The sequence below is a fragment of the Triticum aestivum genome, chromosome 2A (assembly GCF_018294505.1).
Source record: "Triticum aestivum cultivar Chinese Spring chromosome 2A, IWGSC CS RefSeq v2.1, whole genome shotgun sequence".
In the NCBI taxonomy this organism is placed as follows: Eukaryota; Viridiplantae; Streptophyta; class Magnoliopsida; order Poales; family Poaceae; genus Triticum; species Triticum aestivum.
Window position 1 is genome coordinate 768,932,436 of NC_057797.1, and position 15,590 is coordinate 768,948,025.

The window sequence follows — 15,590 nt, forward strand, 5'->3', positions numbered from 1 at the left end:
TCCCTTAAAGAAGCGCCTAAGCTGGCGTCCACGGAGCCCTCAAAGGGAAAGTGACAGGAACATCGTTTACCTGATGGGCCGAATAAGATTGTTGGCCCATTCCGGACTAACCATGATCGGAGTTATGGCCGAATGCATCATGCGAGGGGTGCAGCCGCTTCAGTATAGAAGCCACCCCATGTGGGATTTCAACGGGGAGGACGACGCCAGCCGCTACGGCCGTACAGGGCCAGATTCAGTTCCCGCTCTATTAAAGATCTTGTCCACTTTGTACAAGGGAGAAGAGGAGGAATTTCTCCGCGTCAACCCACAGGGTGGATTATCTATGCACAACCCCCCAAGCTGGGTAAGTGGTCGCATCCACTTGCTCATCTGTTTAGTGTTCCCATTGTTAAATACTTAGTCTGATGACCTCAACGCAGGAACTGCGCCGGGCTGCTAAGGAAATAAGTGTTGGGGAATGTTGCAGAAAACAAAAATTTTTCCTACTCGTTTCACCAAGATCATCTAGGAGTTCATCTAGCAACGAGTCACGAGATGCATCTACATACCTTTGTAGATCGCGAGCGGAAGCGTTCGTTAGAACGAGGTTGAAGTAGTCGTACACGACGTGATCCAAATCACCGATGACCAGCGCCGAACGGACGGCACCTCCGCGTTCAACACACGTACGGGACGGGAGACGTCTCCTCCTTCTTGATCCAGCAAGGGGGAAGGAGAGGTTGATGATGATCCAGCAACACGACGGCGTGGTGGTGGATGCAGGGCGTCACGACAACAGGGCTTCGCCGTGTACTACGAGAAAAGGAGAAGTAACAGGGGGAGAGGGAAGCACCAAAAGCGTGGGGATCAAGTCCCTCCTCTCCCCCACTATATATAGGGGTGCCAAGGGGGGGCGCCGGCCCTGGTAGATGGGATCTACCAGGGGGGCGGCGGCCAGGGGTGGGGGGCTTGCCCCCCAAGCAAGGGGGCGCCCCCCTTTAGGGTTCCCCCCCAACCCTAGGCGCATGGGCCTTGGGGGGGCTGGCGCCCCAGCCCACTATGGGCTGGGTTCCCTCCTATTTCAGCCCAAGGGGCCCTCCGGGATAGGTGGCCCCACCCGGTGGACCCCCGGGACCCTTCCGGTGGTCCCGGTACAATACCGGGTACCCCGAAACTTGTCCCGATGGCCGAAACTGCACATCCTATATATAATTCTTTACCTTCGGACCATTCCGGAACTTCTCGTGACGTCCGGGATCTCATCCGGGACCCCGAACAACATTCGGGTTACTGCATATACATATCTTCACAACCCTAGCGTCACCAAACCTTAAGTGTGTAGACCCTACGGGTTCGGGAGACAAGCAGACATGACCGAGACGACTCTCCGGTCAATAACCAACAGCGGGATCTGGATACCCATGTTGGCTCCCACATGCTCCACGATGATCTCATCGGATGAACCACGATGTCGAGGATTCAATCAACCCCGTATGCAATTCCCTTTGTCTATCGGTATATTACTTGCCCGAGATTCGATCGTCGGTATCCCAATACCTCGTTCAATCTCGTTACCGGCAAGTCACTTTACTCGTACCGTAATGCATGATCCCGTGACCAGACACTTGGTCACTTTGAGCTCATTATGATGATGCATTACCGAGTGGGCCCAGTGATACCTCTCCGTCATACGGAGTGACAAATCCCAGTCTTGATCCGTGTCAACCCAACAGATACTTTCGGAGATACCCGTAGTCTACCTTTATAGTCACCCAGTTACGTTGTGATGTTTGGTATACCCAAAGCACTCCTACGGTATCCGGGAGTTACACGATCTCATGGTCTAAGGAAAAGATACTTGACATTGCAAAACTCTAGCAAACGAACTACACGATCTTTATGCTATGTTTAGGATTGGGTCTTGTCCATCACATCATTCTCCTAATGATGTGATCTCGTTATCAATGACATCTTATGTCCATAGCCAGGAAACCATGACTATCTATTGATCAACGAGCTAGTCAACTAGAGGCTTACTAGGGACATGTTGGTGTCTGTTATTCACACATGTATTACGATTTCCGGATAACACAATTATAGCATGAATAAAGACAATTACCATGAACAAGGAAATATAATAATAATGCTTTTATTATTGCCTCTAGGGCATATTTCCAACAGTCTCCCACTTGCACTAGAGTCAATAATCTAGTTACATTGTGATGAATCGAACACCCATGGAATTCTGGTGTTGATCATGTTTTGCCCTAGGGAGAGGTTTAGTCAACGGATCTGCTACATTCAGGTCCGTATGTACTTTACAAATTTCTATGTCTCCATCTTGAACATTTTCACGAATGGAGTTGAAGCGACGCTCGATGTGCCTTGTCTTCTTGTGAAACCTGGGCTCCTTGGCAAGTGCAATAGCTCCAGTGTTGTCACAGAAGAGCTTGATCGGCCCCGACGCATTGGGTATGACTCCCAGGTCAGTGATGAACTCCTTCACCCAGATTGCTTCATGTGCTGCCTCCGAGGCTGCCATGTACTCCGCTTCACATGTAGATCCCGCCACGACGCTCTGCTTGCAACTGCACCAGCTTACTGCCCCACCATTCAAAATATACACGTATCCGGTTTGTGACTTTGAGTCATCCAGATCTGTGTCGAAGCTAGCGTCGACGTAACCCTTTACGACGAGCTCTTCGTCACCTCCATAAACGAGAAACATCTCCTTAGTCCTTTTCAGGTACTTCGGGATATTCTTGACCGCTGTCCAGTGTTCCTTGCCGGGATTACTTTGGTACCTTCCTACCAAACTTACGGCAAGATTTACATCGGGTCTGGTACACAGCATGACATACATAATAGAACCTATGGCTGAGGCATAGGGGATGACACTCATCTCTTCTATTTCTTCTGCCGTGGTCGGACTTTGAGCCGAGCTCAATTTCATACCTTGCAGTACAGGCAAGAATCCCTTCTTAGACTGATCCATATTGAACTTCTTCAATATCTTATCAAGGTACGTGCTTTGTGAAAGACCTATGAGGCGTCTTGATCTATCTCTATAGATCTTGATGCCTAATATATAAGCAGCTTCTCCAAGGTCCTTCATTGAAAAACTCTTATTCAAGTAGGCCTTGATGCTGTCCAAGAGTTCTGTATCATTTCCCATCAAAAGTATGTCATCTACATATAATATGAGAAATGCTACAGAGCTCCCACTCACTTTCTTGTAAACACAGGCTTCTCCATAAGTCTGCGTAAACCCAAACGCTTTGATCATCTCATCAAAACGAATGTTCCAACTCCGAGATGCTTGCACCAGCCCATAAATCGAGCGTTGGAGCTTGCACACCTTGTCAGCATTCTTAGGATCGACAAAACCCTCCGGCTGCATCATATACAATTCTTCCTTAAGGAAACCATTAAGGAATGCCGTTTTGACGTCCATTTGCCATATTTCATAATCGTAGAATGCGGCAATTGCTAACATGATTCGGACGGACTTCAGCTTTGCTACCGGTGAGAAAGTCTCATCGTAGTCAACCCCTTGAACTTGTCGATAACCCTTAGCGACAAGCCGAGCTTTATAGATGGTCACATTACCATCCGCGTCTGTCTTCCTCTTAAAGATCCATTTATTTTCTATGGCTCGCCGTTGTACGGGCAAGTCAGTCAAAGTCCATACTTCGTTTTCATACATGGATCCTATCTCGGATTTCATGGCTTCTAGCCATTTGTCGGAATCCGGGCCCGCCATCGCTTCTTCATAGTTCGAAGGTTCACCGTTGTCCAACAACATGATTTCCAAGACAGGGTTTCCGTACCACTCTGGTGCGGAACGTGTCCTTGTGGACCTTCGAATTTCAGTAGAAGCTAGATCAGAAGTATCTTGATCATTATCATTAACATCCTCTCTAGTCGGTGCTGGCACCTCAGGAACATTTTCTTGAGTTGCGCCATTTTCCGGTTCAAGAGGCAATACTTCATCTAGTTCTACTTTCCTCCCACTTACTTCTTTCAAGAGAAACTCCTTCTCTAGAAAGGATCCATTCTTGGCAACAAAGACCTTGCCTTCGGATCTGAGGTAGAAGGTATACCCAATAGTTTCTTTAGGGTATCCTATGAAGACGCATTTTTCCGACTTGGGTTCGAGCTTTTCAGGTTGAAGTTTCTTGACATAAGCATCGCATCCCCAAACTTTTAGAAACGACAGCTTAGGTTTCTTTCCAAACCATAATTCATATGGTGTCGTCTCAACGGATTTCGACGGAGCCCTATTTAAAGTGAATGCGGCAGTCTCTAAAGCATAGCCCCAAAAAGATAGCGGTAAATCGGTAAGAGACATCATAGACCGCACCATATCTAATAGAGTGCGATTACGACGTTCGGACACACCATTACGCTGAGGTGTTCCAGGCGGCGTTAGTTGTGAAACTATTCCACATTTTCTTAAGTGTGTGCCAAATTCGTGACTCAAGTATTCTCCTCCACGATCTGATCGTAGAAACTTGATTTTCCTGTCACGTTGATTCTCAACCTCACTCTGAAATTCCTTGAACTTTTCAAAGGTTTCAGACTTGTGCTTCATTAAGTAAATATATCCATATCTACTCAAATCATCAGTGAGAGTAAGAACATAACGATAGCCACCGTGAGCCTCAACATTCATTGGACCGCACACATCAGTATGTATGATTTCCAATAAGTTGGTTGCTCGCTCCATTGTTCCTGAGAACGGAGTCTTGGTCATTTTACCCATAAGGCATGGTTCGCACGTGTCAAATGATTCATAATCAAGAGACTCTAAAAGTCCATCAGCATGGAGCTTCTTCATGCGTTTGACACCTATGTGACCAAGGCGGCAGTGCCACAAGTATGTGGGACTATCATTATCAACCTTACATCTTTTGGTATTCACACTAAGAACATGTGTAGCATTACGCTCGAGATTCATTAAGAATAAACCATTCACCATAGGAGCATGACCATAAAACATATCTCTCATATAAATGGAACAACCATTATTCTCGGATTTAAATGAGTAGCCATCTCGAATTAAACGAGATCCCGATACAATGTTCATGCTCAAAGCTGGTACTAAATAACAATTATTAAGGTTTAAAACTAATCCCGAAGGTAAATGTAGAGGTAGCGTGCCGACGGCGATCACATTGACCTTGGAACCATTCCCGACGCGCATCGTCACCTCGTCCTTTGCCAGTTTCCGCTTATTCCGCAGCCCCTGCTTTGAGTTACAAATGTGAGCAACTGCACCGGTATCAAATACCCAGGAGCTACTACGGACAGTAGTAAGGTACACATCAATTATATGTATATCACATATACCTTTTGTTTTGCCGGCCTTCTTGTCTGCTAAGTATTTAGGGCAGTTCCGCTTCCAGTGACCGCTTCCCTTGCAATAAAAGCACTCAGTCTTGGGCTTGGGTCCATTCTTTGGCTTCTTCCCAGCAGCTTGCTTGCCGGGCGCGGCAACTTCCTTGCCGTCCTTCTTGAAGGCTTTCTTACCCTTGCCCTTCTTGAACTTAGTGGTTTTATTGACCATCAACACTTGATGTTCCTTCTTGACTTCTACCTTTGCTGATTTCAGCATAGCAAATACTTCAGGAATGGTCTTTTCCATCCCCTGCATATTGAAGTTCATCACAAAGCTCTTGTAGCTCGGTGGAAGCGACTGGAGGATTCTGTCAATGACCGCATCATCCGGGAGATTAACTCCCAGCTGAGTCAAGCGGTTATGTAATCCAGACATCGTGAGTATGTGCTCACTGACAGAACTATTTTCCTCCATCTTACAGCTGAAGAACTTGTCGGAGACCTCATATCTCTCGACCCGGGCATGAGCTTGGAAAACCATTCTCAGCTCTTCGAACATCTCATATGCTCCATGCCTCTCAAAACGCTTTTGGAGCCCCGGTTCTAAACTGTAAAGCATGCCGCACTGAACGAGGGAGTAGTCATCGGATCGTGCCTGCCAAGCGTTCATAACGTCTTGTTCGGCAGGGAGGACAGGTGCGTCACCCAGCGGTGCTTGTAGGACATAATCTTTCTTGGCAGCTATGAGGATGATCCTCAGGTTCCGGACCCAGTCCGTGTAGTTGCTGCCATCGTCTTTCAGCTTGGTTTTCTCTAGGAACGCGTTGAAGTTGAGGACTACGTGGGCCATTTGATCTACAAGACATATTGTAAAATATTTTAGACTAAGTTCATGATAATTAAGTTCATCAAATCAAATTATTTATGAACTCCCACTTAGATTGGACATCCCTCTAGTCATCTAAGTATTACATGATCCGAGTTAACTAGGCCGTGTCCGATCATCATGTGAGACGGACTAGTCAACATCGGTGAACATCTTCATGTTGATCGTATCTTCCATACGACTCATGCTCGACCTTTCGGTCTTCTGTGTTCCGAGGCCATGTCTGTACATGCTAGGCTCGTCAAGTCAACCTAAGTGTTTGCATGTGTAAATCTGTCTTACACCCGTTGTATGTGAACGTCTGAATAAAACACCCGATCATCACGTGGTGGTTTGAAACAGCGAACTGTCGCAACGGTGCACAGTTAGGGGGAACACTTCTTAAATTAATATGAGGGATCATTTTATTTACTACCGTCGTTCTAAGTAAACAAGATGCAAAACATGATGAACATCACATGCAATCAAATAATAAACGTGACATGATATGGCCAATATCACATAGCTCCTTTGATCTCCATCTTGGGGCTCCATGATCATCTTGTCACCGGCTTGACACCATGATCTCCATCATCATGATCTCCATCATCGTGTCTCCATGAAGTTGCTCGCCAACTATTACTTCTACTACTATGGCTAACGCGTTTAGCAATAAAGTAAAGTAATTTACATGGCGTTTCTCAATGACACGCAGGTCATATAAAAGAATAAAGACAACTCCTATGGCTCCTGCCGGTTGTCATACTCATCGACATGCAAGTCGTGATTCCTATTACAATAATATGAACATCTCATACATCACATATAGATCATTCATCATTCATCACAACTTTGGCCATATCATATCATAAACCACTTGCTGCAAAAACAAGTTAGACGTCCTCTAATTGTTGTTGCAAGTTTTACGTGGCTGAATTAGGGTTCTAGCAAGAACGTTTCTTTACCTACGTGAAAGCCACAACGTGATTTGTCAACTTCTATTTACCCTTCATAAGGACCCTGTTCATCGAATCCGCTCCAACTAAAGTAGGAGAGACAGACACCCGCCAGCCACCTTATGCAACTAGTGCATGTTAGTCGGTGGAACCGGTCTCACGTAAGCGTACGTGTAAGGTTGGTCCGGGCCGCTTCATCCCACAATACCGCTGAAGCAAGAAAAGACTAGTAGCGGCAAGAAGGTTGACAAATCCACGCCCACAACGAATTGTGTTCTACTCGCGCAAGAAGAACTACGCATAGACCTAGCTCATGATGCCACTGTTGGGGAACGTTGCAGAAAACAAAAATTTTTCCTACTCGTTTCACCAAGATCATCTAGGAGTTCATCTAGCAACGAGTCACGAGATGCATCTACATACCTTTGTAGATCGCGAGCGGAAGCGTTCGTTAGAACGAGGTTGAAGTAGTCGTACACGACGTGATCCAAATCACCGATGACCAGCGCCGAACGGACGGCACCTCCGCGTTCAACACACGTACGGGACGGGAGACGTCTCCTCCTTCTTGATCCAGCAAGGGGGAAGGAGAGGTTGATGATGATCCAGCAACACGACGGCGTGGTGGTGGATGCAGGGCGTCACGACAACAGGGCTTCGCCGTGTACTACGAGAAAAGGAGAAGTAACAGGGGGAGAGGGAAGCACCAAAAGCGTGGGGATCAAGTCCCTCCTCTCCCCCACTATATATAGGGGTGCCAAGGGGGGGCGCCGGCCCTGGTAGATGGGATCTACCAGGGGGGGCGGCGGCCAGGGGTGGGGGGCTTGCCCCCCAAGCAAGGGGCGCCCCCCTTTAGGGTTCCCCCCAACCCTAGGCGCATGGGCCTTGGGGGGGCTGGCGCCCCAGCCCACTATGGGCTGGGTTCCCTCCTATTTCAGCCCAAGGGGCCCTCCGGGATAGGTGGCCCCACCCGGTGGACCCCCGGGACCCTTCCGGTGGTCCCGGTACAATACCGGGTACCCCGAAACTTGTCCCGATGGCCGAAACTGCACATCCTATATATAATTCTTTACCTCCGGACCATTCCGGAACTTCTCGTGACGTCCGGGATCTCATCCGGGACCCCGAACAACATTCGGGTTACTGCATATACATATCTTCACAACCCTAGCGTCACCGAACCTTAAGTGTGTAGACCCTACGGGTTCGGGAGACAAGCAGACATGACCGAGACGACTCTCCGGTCAATAACCAACAGCGGGATCTGGATACCCATGTTGGCTCCCACATGCTCCACGATGATCTCATCGGATGAACCACGATGTCGAGGATTCAATCAACCCCGTATGCAATTCCCTTTGTCTATCGGTATATTACTTGCCCGAGATTCGATCGTTGGTATCCCAATACCTCGTTCAATCTCGTTACCGGCAAGTCACTTTACTCGTACCGTAATGCATGATCCCGTGACCAGACACTTGGTCACTTTGAGCTCATTATGATGATGCATTACCGAGTGGGCCCAGTGATACCTCTTCGTCATACGGAGTGACAAATCCCAGTCTTGATCCGTGTCAACCCAACAGATACTTTCGGAGATACCCGTAGTCTACCTTTATAGTCACCCAGTTACGTTGTGACGTTTGGTATACCCAAAGCACTCATACGGTATCCGGGAGTTACACGATCTCATGGTCTAAGGAAAAGATACTTGACATTGCAAAACTCTAGCAAACGAACTACACGATCTTTATGCTATGTTTAGGATTGGGTCTTGTCCATCACATCATTCTCCTAATGATGTGATCTCGTTATCAATGACATCTTATGTCCATAGCCAGGAAACCATGACTATCTGTTGATCAACGAGCTAGTCAACTAGAGGCTTACTAGGGACATGTTGGTGTCTGTTATTCACACATGTATTACGATTTCCGGATAACACAATTATAGCATGAATAAAGACAATTACCATGAACAAGGAAATATAATAATAATGCTTTTATTATTGCCTCTAGGGCATATTTCCAACAATAAGCAGCCCGCCTCCACAACCCGAGGACCCAGGACGGTCTCTCGACCCGGCCTCCCAAGAGGATCCGGACATATCTGTGGAGCTGATTGATGGAGTGTTCCATCAATCGAGCAAGGACAACACCTTGGTGTCCATTACAGGTGATTACCCAGGGCTAATCCCGACGCCCCAGGTACCTGAGATTGAAGTCCTAGTATCCCGAATAGGGGTACATCCATGCGTGTTCAATTTCCTGATTGCAACCGAACTTGGCAGGGGAGGTTGTTGAGGCGGAAGGCCGAACCTGCGGTGACAAGCCAACGAGGGGCCGCAGGGCCCCGTGGGCAGAAAAGAGGTGCAGTCCGGACTGAGGCATCAGCGCAAAGGTATGGCGCGCCCCTCTATCCCAGTTGTTATACCTTCGAAGCACCTTTGACACTCGCGCCCTCTTTAGGACAAAGAGGCCTCGCCGGACTATACCCGGAGAGGCTGCCAATCGCGCCTCCACCAGCCAGGCTCCAAAGCCTGGTCCGGGGGCGAAGGCGAACGCAAGGCGCATGCCGGACGTTCCTCCTACAAAGGATGCAGACGGGTTGTCTGCCACCAACTCTGAGGTGGAAACTGCCATGAACCACAGGCGTCGCCAGACAATTTTTCGCGATGCTTGCTTCTCCCAAGAGGCGTTAGATGCCTTCAATTCGGGAGATGCGCACCTCCGTGCCGCTCAAGATGGTCTAGCCAGAGCCACAGAGCAATACGTAAAAGACATACGGGTAAGAAAATATATATGTAGCAGTAGCCCCCAAGACTTGAAACAGTTAGAGTAACTGGTTTAAGGATCATTTGGTATGCAGGTTCTTACAGAAAAGAATTCCCTACTGTCCCAGGAGCTGGAAGAGTGCAAAGCCCAACTGGAGGCCGCACTAGCCGCGGCAGGGGAGCCTAAGGAGGCCCCCTCTGGTAATATACATTTCGAAAGATAAGTATTTTGCGAAGCACGGCTTTGGTGCGAATCTGACAAATAAAATTGCAGATGGCGCCGGATTGAATCCGGAACAGCAACATCTCCTACGCCAGCTAAAGGCTGGTGAGAGGGTGCTGTTAAAGGTGATGGGGAGAAGAACGTTCTCCAAGATGCCAACACCCGGCGGGGCGTCGAGCTGAAAGATGTTCGTGCCCAGCTATCAGACTCCGTGAAGGAGAATCAGCGGCTTCGGTGAGGCATATTTAGTAAGTGCTTGAACGAACCATTTGAAAGAAAGTTCGGCGGGGAAGTCGATTGACAGAGTAATGTCTGTAGGTGTGTTAATAGGTCGTCCGACGGAGGAGATGCCCGGTTCTACTGGTGACCTTCTTCCCAAGCTCTCGCAACTGCTCGATCGAGTTCGGCAGGCGATGTGAGGCGTCGCCCAGGCCCTGTGGCCATCCGTCTCCATGCCCGAAGGTATTGGAGAGCTTGCGGAGAAGCTAAAGGGAGCACGGCGGCGCTTCCAATTGTGGAAGATATCAGCCTACCGTCAAGGCGCTAGGGAGGCCTGGGCCATGGTGAAGACGCGGTACTCAAAGGCTGACCCCAACCACATGGCCGAGGTCGGTCCTATAGGGCCCGATGGGAAGGAGATCCCTGTAAGCTTAGCATACGGCCAAGTAGAGTTGGTGAAAGGATCGACATGGTTGACTAAAGGAGGGGTGAATAGGCAACTATCAATTTTTAGCTTTTCTTTACCAAATTAAACTTTGCATCAAATTAGGTTGTCTAGATGTGCAACTAGGTGAGCAACCTATATGATGCAATAACAACAAGCAAGCAAGGGTAGAAACACTAAAGAGCTTGCACAAGTAAAGGTAAGAGATAACCAAGAGTGGATCCGGTGAAGACGAGGATGTGTTACCAAAGTTCCTTCCTTTTGAGGGGAGGTACGTCTCCGTTGGAGCGGTGTGGAGGCACAATGCTCCCCAAGAAGCCACTAGGGCCACCGTATTCTCCTCACGCCCTCACACAATGCAAGATGCCGTGATTCCACTATTGGTGCCCTTGAAGGCGGCGACCGAACCTTTACAAACAAGGTTGGGGCAATCTCCACAACTTAATCGGAGGCTCCCAACAAGACCACGAAGCTTCACCACAATGGAATATGGCTCCGAGGTGACCTCAACCGTCTAGGGTGCTCAAACACCCAAGAGTAACAAGATCCGCTAGGGATGAGTGGGGGAATCGAAAATCCCTTGGTGGAAGTGTAGATCGGAGCCTTCTCAACCACTCCCGAGCACATCAACAAATTTGATTGGCTAGAGAGATAGATCGGGCGAAAATGAAGCTTGGAGTATTTAATGGAGCTTGAGCAATAAATGGAGCTTGGGGGAGGAAGAGGTAAGTGAGAAGGAAGAAGGGGACTCCCTTTTATAGTGGGGGCAACAATCCCATTGCCCCCCACCAACCAGCCCCGCACAGGGCGGTACTACCGCTGAGATGGGGCGGTACTACCGCCAGGACAACGGTACTGCCGCGCCAGCCAGCGGTACTGCCGCGCTGGGGAGACAAGTAGGGAACGGACCCAAATGCGGTACTACCGCGGTGGTAGGGCGGTACTACCGCTCCTGGAATGGTACTACCGCCACTACAACCACGACTAGTGCCGCAAAACCCGACACGAGAAAAAGACCTCTCGAATCGAGGCGGTAGGAACCAGACTGCCCAGCGGTACTACGGCAGTGGGGTCAAGGGTGGTAGTACTGCTGTGGAGCGGTACTGCCGCTTGTGACCCTTCGGCCGTAGTACCGCAGGTAGTGCGGTACTACCGCTGGGGCGCGCGCGAGAGAGAGAATAAATCTCTAAAAGAAGCCGAGGACAAGGCGGAGGTGCCAGGCCCCCAGCGGTACTACTGCTGTGGAGCCACATGCGGTACTACTGCTGCGGAGCGGTACTGCCGCTTGTGGCTTCTCAGCGGTACTACCGCTGGGTGCGCGGTACTACCGCTTTGACCCAGCCAGGACAAGGAAGAGAGAGGAGAGATCTCTTCAATGGAAAGGAAATGCTTGGAGGGTGAGAAGCTGATGTGTACGTGATGATTCCACCCATGCAAAACCCCAGCAGACCCCCTCTTGATAGTACGGTGCCCTCTATGCAACTAGTCCACCGAGAAAGAAATGAAAGAGCTACACCGTCTTGAAATCCACTCCGAGGGGAAGAAGGCATCTCGTGCCAGGGGAGAATCTGTGAATAATTCAAAGCACAAGATTAGTCCGCAAACATGTTGTCATCAATCACCAAAACTACCTTGAGAGAGATATGCCGTAACAATCTCCCCCTTTTTGGTGGATTGATGACAACTAGGGATTTGTGCAAGGAAAAGAAATAAAGCGAAGAAAGCTAAGAACTACAAAATATAGATGGGCTCCCCCAGAATGTGTGCACCAAGAGATGGCACGACACACACATTCGGATCAACACTCCCCCTATATTTTATAGTCCAACAATACTAAGCACAAGATATATGAGAGAAGAGAATAGACAGGACAAGCATGCATCTCATAATAAACTACAGTACTCTGAAATGACATACGTAATAAGGTAGCGATAGGGAGCATATGTCTTACACCATATGACTAGAACTTAGGTCTCACACCAAACCAAACCAAAGAAGGAACACACAAGAAAACACAAGACGACTCAAAGCACGACACAAGAAGCAAATCCCTACACTCTCTCCCCCTTTGGCAGTGAGACACCAAAAAGGGAGAAGAGTGACACTACGACTCCAGGTGATGGGAGGAGGAAGATCTCGAACATCACATCTCTGCATCTTCATCGTGGGTCGAGAACCGCTCGGCATCGGAGTCGGTCTAGTGGCAATTCTGATGAATCCAATCCTCCTCTTTAGTGATCTGACCCTCAGACCCACTGGCAACTATTGCTCCCATCTGACGCATGAGCTCCTTGTGGCGTGTCCTGGCATGCTTCTCCGCCACATGAGTTATGTACTGACCATGGGACTCCATGCAGAAAAGCTTCTTCATCTTGCGCTTAAGATTCTGTGCCCACGACGGTTCTGCACTAGAGGGGACAAAGTCCTCCTCATGAGCATCAGTAGCAGCCTCACCCTCGGTCCCCATGGCAGCAGCAGCAGCAGACGGGCCCCCTGTGGCAGCAGTAGCAGATGGACCCCCTGTGTGAGGCGCTGTCCAGTTGTCCTTCTTCCTCAGACGCTTGATCTCATGAGAAACCAAGTCTCCAGTCTCTAGCAGCACTCTGGGATAAGTCTGGGCCCAGGCCCTCTAAATGAGCCTCATGATGAATGGACCACAGATAGGACACTTGCGCTCAGACACGGCAGATAGAAGTTCAGACCACATGACATGAGAGATATCCAGGCTCTCTCCAGTGCTTGCTTCCTTCTCATGCTGACAGAAAAGGAGCATGTCCACGAGGTAAGAGTGGACCATATCCAGATTCCCTATCCGAGGGAAGAGAGTCTCACGGAATATGCGATGAAGAATGTCCAGATACAGAGACAGCTCATACGTCTTCTTCTCAGTTACTGGGTGAACCTTCACAGTGTAGTAGGGCCAAAGGGCTTGCTTGTGGGTGGATGTAGCATTGCGGTGAGGACGGAAACCGACATGAGTCTCAAGCCCGGTATCCACCACATCAAGTAACTCCATGAAAGCCTTCCACTTGACAGAAAGCAGCTTGCCATTGGTCATCCATGTCAGAGTCCCGTCGACATCCGTCCCAAGATGGACGGTGGCATAGAATTGAGCCACCAAATCCGCATCGAAATCCTTGTTGAATTGCATGATCCTGAGAATGTTCAGCTGAGTGCACATCTGAAGAGCTTCGCCAAAGTACTCTGGGTCCTTCTCCATAGCATTAGTGTCAATGGAGCGAACATCAACAAAAAGATTTTTCTTGGCCTTGATCACATCAAAGTAGATGGCAAACTGAAAACGGTTCCAGAACGGGCGGTTGACCAAAGTGGGTTCTTGGTCCACCGCATAGGGGTTGCGGCGACGCTTCTCCCAAAATTCCTTGTTGGTTGTCTCAGTCACAGTCTTCCCTTTTGGCTTGTTGGCGGCTCGCTTCGATTGCTGAGGAGGTGGAGGAACACTTGCAGATGCACTTGTTGGAGGCGGTTGGGTGCTCGACGAACCACCGGCCGACTCTGAGGTGCGGTAGCGTTTTGATGTGGCACGCCCGGGGTTGATACGGCGACCTTGCTGCTTGGAACGGTCATCACCTGGAGCCAAACACAAGAACACGCAAAACAACCAGAAAGAATGAGCATAAGCCAACAAACTCAACAAAAAGATCAAGGTAAGGCAGGAAAATGATGGAAATTGGCATTCAGCGGTAGTACCATGACCTGCCCGCGGTAGTACCGCCCCAAAGGGAGCGGTAGTACCACTCTAGGTCAAGTGGTAGTACCGCTCCAAGAGGAGCGGTAGTACTGCTTGAGGCGGAGAAACAGCAGTTTCATATAGCACGAGGCGGTGAAACCGCGGGCTCTTACTACCGCAGTCAGATCCGGCACTACCGGCCTACCAAATTCAAAAATAATCCTACCAAACTCTAATCGAGAAAGTCTAGTTGCCTTCTCCAACCAACTCAAGCCTAGATTTCGCCAAAAATCTAGAGATGCAACCACCATTGCCCCTAAGAAACAAGAACTAAAAAGAGACAAAACAAAAGAAAGAACGGGGGCAATACCGGCATCCATGGTAAGAGGACGAGGTGGGGATCGACTCCACCAAAGGAAATGGAGAGGGACGCCCCGGAGACGGAGATCCGCCGGAGCCCTCCCGTGGCGAGAGGAGGCTGGAGAGAGGAAGAGAAAAGAGGGGCGAAGTGAATGGGTATGGGGGAGAAGAAACCTCCCCCTGCCCCGACTTAACCCCCCTGGTCCCGTCCCTCAGCGGTAGTACCGCGCTGGGGGCGGTAGTACCGCTTATAAGCGGTAGTACCGTGCACCACCAGCGGTAGTACCGCCCAGCACGCCACGACAACTAAACAGACACGGCTTTAGCTCGACGAAATGACAAAAATAGCAACACACCAGCAAACGACCAAGACACACCTCTTCAAAAGAGGGCGGTGGCCGAGGCCACCTATGTTTGAGTCAAAAGGTATGGCACCGCGAAGATTTTAACCTTGGGCCCATGACCAAAACTCGTCTTTTAAGCACAAGTGCCATCAACAATGGCTAAAGTGAAAGACTTGATCAATTTATGCATAATGGGGGGAGGGAGAGTTCATTGAGAGAACAACACTCCCCCTATGTCCATGTCTACACCTAAACTAGACACCAAATTGAGCATGGTAGGGTGTGCACGGGTTCAAGCCACATTGCTCGAATCAATGATATTTAGCTCATGCCTTAACTCGCGAAATCTTGCTTCATCCAAGGGCTTCGTGAAAATATCTGCAAGGTTGTCA